This window comes from Oratosquilla oratoria, chromosome 3 (genome assembly GCF_046742065.1).
Source record: "Oratosquilla oratoria isolate Oo_2021 chromosome 3, ASM4674206v1, whole genome shotgun sequence".
Taxonomy (NCBI): domain Eukaryota; kingdom Metazoa; phylum Arthropoda; class Malacostraca; order Stomatopoda; family Squillidae; genus Oratosquilla; species Oratosquilla oratoria.
Window position 1 is genome coordinate 21,253,690 of NC_134779.1, and position 7,500 is coordinate 21,261,189.

The following is a 7,500-nucleotide window of genomic DNA, read 5'->3' on the forward strand; positions in this document are numbered from 1 at the left end:
GGGATATCATTTCCTTTTAACCTCTGTTGAATGTTAACTTTTTGGTTGTGGATAGTGTCAGAATAGTCATGAACACTGTCAATTTGGTCTGTGGGAAGAAAGCGTGCGTGCGTGCGTGCGTGCATGTGTGTTTATGTGTGTGTGCGCGTGTGTGTGTTACACTACAATATCGCTACAATAACACTACAATGCCATGCTCCAGCTAGTGTCAAGCAATTATTGAAATAGCTTCGAAGGCGTTTTCTCTTGCCGGTCAACCTCGATCACAAACAGTTTTCCGTTTGCAAGCTTGAATAGCTGTGTTTGCCCGTCCTGGGGTTGGTTTAGGTTTGAGAGAAATAACATTCCGATACTTACACGAATTCGGAGTATTCCAGCTTGAGCTCGAATTGACGGCATGTGCAGAGTACACAACCGATTTTAGCAGGTGGAGATCTGCGTCTGGACTGTGCTGGGCCAGCAAGATTCGGAAATGCTAAACACCGCCACCCTGCCCCGACCATCATGTCTGTCTTTACATAATGGTGAGGGCGGCGAGAGATTGCTCATTATCCTTCCGACAGGATGACAGACTTTGATCTAGCCTTACGATTTTGTTCATCTAAGAAGAGAACCACAGACTATTCATCATATGGAGACGTCTCGTAACTTGTAAAGTAAGAACATTTCCATGATTTAAAGATAAACGCAACGTCTGGGACTGAACTTCGCTTGAAACACAATTGCTATCTAGGTCCCCCCTTCCCCCCCTCTCTCCCTCTCTCTCTCTCTCTCTCTCTCTCTCTCTCTTTCTCTCTCTCTCTACTCCTCAGCTGAATCAAATCGTCCGAGGGTCAGTCGTTATGACTAAACCCCCAGATGTTGTTAGCGGCTGTACACAATCTAGTCTCTCCTCTGTTGTCCACTTTGAGTTTTATGGATGGATTGCCTTATCTGGTGCGACACATTGCTGCACTCAGGACCGGAAGTATTTGTCCAATTCACTAACATAGTCATCTATTGATTTCCCTATGGGCGACTTTTTTTTTTCTCGTAACTAATGATGTTCCTTGTTTTCGTTTCTTTCTTTATTTCTCTCCGCTTTCTATTAGGTCATTCACTTTTTTGTTGTTTTCTATTTATTTTTTGTATCTATTCATTTGTTCATTCATTCTGGTCTTCATTCATTTGGTTCTCCATTCATTCTGTTCTTCCCTTATTCTTCCATTCATCCATCCAATCATTCATTCATCCAATCATTTATCCATCCATTCAACATCCATCCATTCATCCTCTCTCTCTCTCTCATCCCTCTACCTTTATCCTTTCCCTTACTCCCTCTCTCCCTTCCTCTCTCTCCTTCCGCCCCCTCCCTCTCTTCTCATTCCCTCTCCCTTCCTTCCTCCCTCCCTCCACTTCCTCCCTCTCTCTTCGTCTTTCCCTTCCCCTCTCAGTCTCCAGATCGGGCTCAGAATCTCTCTGTGTCAACTTCAATTGTATTTCTTCCACTTTTCCACAAAAGAGGAGTTGGCAACCAGTTTCTCCCTTCTTACAATCACTAACAACCGAAAGGATCAAACTAGCCCAATTAGAACAACTCAGGCAGAGCAACGGTCTAAAGTTTCTTCCCAGAGAGATATGCAGGTTCAAGGTGCTGGTTTCCAGACAGACAGTCAAACCCGAGTCAACAGTTGTTTTTATAATCATGAACGTGAATGGAAACAAATAAGAGAAAAATTCTTCATATAACGAGACTTGTTGATCATAAACTTGTTCTTCAGCAGTATCGGGAAAACAAAATTCTCTCAAGTTGGCCCAAAAATATATATATATTTTTTTCTATGGAAATCGAAAAATCTTACCACAAGAAGTTTTTAACCCAACCAAACGTTGTCGAGCACAAAACAATCTTTGAGATTTATACCTTCTCATAAAGAGCTCTTCAGAAAATAATTATGGGTACTTAGCTTGTTATCCAAGAGATACGAGAGAAATATGATTCTGAGAAGCCCCCTCGAGGTTTTTCCAAAAATTCTTCCATTTCTACTCCTCCATCACCTCTTGGTCGGTCTGTTTCTTTCTTTCTTCTCGCGTCGCTGCCCCTCGAGCATCCGTCCGAAGGCTTCGACTTGTCTTGGCCATCCCCCCAGCAGGCACATACTGTAGGACAAAGGTGGTGGCTTCTGTCGCAGGTAAAGGAAAAAAGTGGCGGCGCTCGCGTCAATTTCTCCCCTTTCATAAACTCGTGCTGTATTTTGCAGGTGACTCGAGTTCAAACACTTTTCAACCATTATCCATCCATCCTCACATCCATCCATCCCCACATCCATCCATTCCACATCCGTCTATCTCCATCTACATACATTCATACACACACGCATACACACACACACACACACACACACACACACACACACACACACACACACACACACACACACACACACATATATATACATATATATATTATATATATACATAAACACACTAAAACACAAACATGCATACACACAGTCCACCTAATACAACGAAGACAAAGGTAGCTAGAGAGGAGGCACATAAAGAGTTCCAAAAGAGTTACAAAGAATGTCTTGACCAAAAGGACTTCCTTGTGTGTGCGAACTGAAAGCCTTTTACTACAAAGGATATCGTTCTGTTTGCGAAGGAAGAAGACTCCAGCGCATGACTATAAAAAGATATTCTGCTCCCAGTTCTACCCTGATTACGTATTGTCTCCTTAGTGTAATCCATTCAGCAATGGTTGACCTCTCAAGGATGTGGCCCACGGATCAATTTTGTTATGGTAATTAGTAGAGAATTGTATTATGAAACCGAGGGAAGAACGGTGGCCTAGAAGAGGGTTCCTGAATTACAATGGATTACAGTAATAAAGTATGCCAACAGTCCATAGAAAAATTGTGTGCCGAAAAATGAAAAATATAATAAAGAAATAAACAAGCGAACAAACAGGAAAATAAACAAATAAAATAATTAATTACAAGAAGGGTACAATGGGTTAGTGACAAAGTATGCGGACACGAGACCTTTCAGTACATAACAAAATTGCATAAAGAAAAGAATGGAATTGAATAAAACAAAATAGTACGCAAACATGTGAAATAGCACCAAACAATTGATACTTCATAGCTAATCACTTAGGTGTTTATGCAACTGAATGTTCACACTATGTACTATACTTCATTCGATTGCCTCTCCTATTCAGTTGATAAAAATATTTCTACCTATTCCTACAATGAATATACGTCAAAACAGCTTAAAACCGTTGTATCCTGTCTGTTTAGTATTCCATTAAAAAAAATCCTAAATTATGATGTTACAATCACGACTCGTATCAAATCCTCCCTAATTCTCTCTTTTTTTTTAAGGAAAAGTTCATTCATAGCAAAAAGAGTTATTTACTTTAGTGTGAAATACATTTTTTATGTGTGTGCAGCTGAAGGTTCAATCGACACTACTGAAACTAGAGTCCACCCCTCAGAAGTATACAATATACTGTGCGAAAGCATCATTTCACATCAAAACAAACAACTTCTTTTTTATTGTATTCATTAGCCTATGTATGGTCAGTGCGCTGGTGACATAATTGGAAGCGTGAATGCCTCTCGTTCTCTAAGTTGAGAGTTCGAATACCACCATCTTGCTACGCAGAGCATCAAAAGAATCGTAACCAGATAAGACTTCATATCCTTCGTAGACTGAAATCTACAGTCCGTATACCCATTCTACACGATTCCCAACGCCAGCAGGTAGGCATAGCAGCATTTGAACGAGGCTTTCATTCGCCTCGCCGTTGTAACTATTATGGAACAAGTCACTTATAATTATAATCGTAACAAGACAAAACAAGCAATATTTTTAGTGTTTATGAATGACATGGAGTGGGCTTAAAAGATGCACCTCGAGAGCAGTAATACAATGCAATCGGGAAGAGAGAAAGAAAGGGAAAGAGTGAGTTTCATAAAAATGTGACATGACATATGCGGTCTTTGCATTACGATTAAAAACAGTTGTACCGCAGCTGACCCAAGGCCTATGCAAGAAGATGGACACCACCACAAACCCCAAACAACAGTGTTGCAATTATGATTTGAAAAGCATGACTTGGAAAGATGGTGCTCGCTGCAGAGCTCTAACGGTCATCTTGAAAGAAAACGTAAACACACTACTTCCCCGCCATCCGCAATTCTTGCCGCCCTAAACTTCCGCCAATTACATAATGTTTACTACACTGTGAATGGAGACTATTAGCTAGTTATAGAAAATAAGAGTATTGATTTGCATTCCTAAACACACAAAAAAGAGAAAACAAAAAAAAAATGAAAGAAAGAATGAATGAAAAAAAAAAGGGAAGAAGGAAAAGAAAGAAAAAAAGAAGGAAGGAAGGAAAGGAAAGAAAGGAAAAAACAATATAGATAGAAAGAAAGAAAAAAAGAAAAGAATAAAAAAGGGAATAAAGAAAAAGAAAAAAAAGAAAGAGGGAAGAAATGAAGGAAGGAAGGAAAGGAAAGGAAAAAAACAATAAAGATAGAAAGAAGGAAAGAAAGAAAAAAAGAAAGAAAGAAGGAAGGAAAGAAGGAAAGAAAGAAAAAAGAAATAAAAAGAAAGAAACAAAAAGAAACAAAAAGAAAGGAAGAAGGAAAGAAAGAGACAGAAGAGAGGAAGAAAGGAATGAAGGAAGGAAAAAAGAAAGAAAAAGAAAGAAACAAAGAAGGAATTTAAGAAATAAATGGAAAATAATGGAAGCAGAAAGGAAGGAAGAGGGAACAAAAAGACACCGCTTCATAATTAATGAAGCGGCGTTTTGACTGAAAACTAATCAACGTCTGCTGTTTATTAATGAGGTCTGTTTCAATATTTGTGAGAGAGGCGTCATCATAAAACCAGGGATCCGCCGTGGCAAATAAACACCAACAATTATTTCTATCTAAACATATTAATTTCCAGGACTTTTAGCAATTCGTTATTCAGCTTGTCATCTCATAGTCATCCTCTTGACTGCCACCACGCGATTTCAAGCAGCAGGGGACAGGATACCTCTCGGGTCCAAAGGGTTAATTATATCTTCATTAGACCATTCACTGTGACTGTTGATTCGCATGATGTCTCCTAGAGGCCACCAGATGATTTCATTCAGCTGAACGAGGTTAGTTCCGGCCGACTTGGGAGGAACTTAGCAGGAAGTCATTGGCAGGACGTACGTACCAAATCTTAGAATCCCTTTGTTGTTGTAGGGTGGTCCCCGAACGTCTTCTTTTGGAAGAACCCAGCCTTGGGGTCCTCCATTGGACAGATTGCCAGCTGCACTCACATCTTGGATTGATTTATTCCAAGCGGCGACCAAATCAGGCGCCATTACGCCTTGTCCTTGCAGACCTCAAAGGTACCGAATTCGTATTTTTAGTAATGAATGGTTAGTCTCTCCGTTGAATAAGACCACCTGGCTTCAAGTACAACAAATATGTAAATAATGAATACCCGCGCAATGATTAATCGAGATACAAACAAGAACACCCTCAAAGCACCAGCCAACATATATAATATGTATGTCTCCATCAGCAGTGAAAGAGCATTAGAACACTATGCAAAGCCCCACGGCAGTGAAAGGCTGAATTGGGTTATTACTTTTCCATTGTGTGAAAGATCAAGCACGACATTGGTAATGTGGTGGATCTGGCTCGCCACACGGCTCGGTGGCGGCTCGGGAGTGGCAAAGGCTGCCTGACCACCCCACCTGCTGGACACACACACAAGGTCACAACATGACGCCCCCACCCCCCCACCCCCGCCTCTGCCTTGGGCTGCATACCTGCCTGTCTGCCTGCTCGTCTGTCATCTCTAGTTGTCAATTGTGGTTGAATTGTGTGTGAACAAGCACGCACAGTACCTATGCGCGCGCGCGTGTGTGCGTGTGTGTGTGTGTGTGTGTGAGTGTGTGTGTGTGTGTGTGTGTGTGTGTGTGTGTGTGTGTGAGCGTGTGTGCGTGCGTGCGTGTGTGAGTGTGTGTGTGTGTGTGTGTGTGTGTGTGTGTGTGTGTGTGTGTGTGTGTGTGTGTGTGTGTGTGTGTGTGTGTGTGTGTGTGTGTGTGTGTGTGTGTGTGTGAGCGTGGGTGCATGCGTGTGTGTGTGTGTGTGTGTGTGTGTGTGTGTGTGTGTGTGTGTGTGTGTGTGTGTGTGTGTGTGTGTGTGTGTGTGTGTGTGTGTGTGTGTGTGTGTGTGCGCGCGCGCGTGTGGAAAGAGTCTTGGGAGGTTGGACTACGGCAAGAAAGAATGAGCAGAGCAGACGCCCACCCACCCATATCTAAATTCCCCCTCGAAATGATGAACGAGTCTCACATCTTCTATCACACTGCCTGTTGGAGAATTAATGGCAGCCCACACAATGTGCACCGCTTCAATGGCATCAATACTAAGGTGGCAGCAATACTGGAGTGGTCGCTTGGTTGGATGGAGGGTGGAGAGAAAATTCTCGTGCTATTTCACGAATGGATTTCTTTCCGCTATTGAGGTGTTGACCTTAGGGAAACGGATAACCAGACGCATGCAACGCATACCATATCAATCAAACACCTGTTAGGTCGTAGCCTCTCCCTCCCATTCAGAGGGTCAGCAAGCATTTCATAAGCAAAGGAGTTTTATATTGCAGCTTGCTTGCTTGCTTGGCCTGTCTGTCGCAGCAACCTTCAGTCGGATTCCATCCATTGGGAACTTGCGTTCTTCGGGTTCCGTTGTTCCATTAGGACCATACTGCGTTGGAATTTCAATTAAAAATAAAAAAAAAATAAAAAAAGGATATTACGGGATATCCGCATCTGAGAAGAAATGGTCAAAATAAAAATTGTCACGTAGAACGCAGGGTCCGTCCTCTGGCCTATAACGCTACCTGTCATGGTGACCATCCCTACCTGAAGAGGGGAGAGAGAATCTACCTGGAGGAAAAGAAACACTACAGGAAGAAATAAAGGCCCTACATGAAGGATAGAGGGAAGACCTAACTGAAGGGGAGTGAGAGAACCTACCTAAAGGAGATGTACTGTACAGGACCTACGTGAGGGAAGGAAAAAAGACCCATCTGAAGAAGGGAGAGAGAGGACCTACCTGAAGGGGGGGGAGAGAGAGAGAGGGAGAGAGAGAGAGAGAGAGAGAGAGAGAGAGAGAGAGAGAGAGAGAGAGAGAGAGAGAGAGAGAGAGAGAGAGAGAGAGAGAGAGAGAGAGGGAGCGGGAGAGGAGAGGGAGAGGGAGAGAGAGAGAGAGAGAGAGAGAGAGAGAGAGAGAGAGAGAGAGAGAGAGAGAGAGAGAGAGAGAGAGAGAGAGAGAGAGAGAGAGAGAGAGAGAGAGAGAGAGAGGACCTACCTGAAGGAGGGAGAGAGTCTACCTGAAGGAGGAATAGAGGGCCCATCTGAAGGAGGGAGAGCGAACCTACCTGAAGGAAAGAGAGAGGACCCATCTAACAGGTGGAGAGAGGACCCACCTGAAGAAGCAGTAGAGGACCTACCTGAGGGGG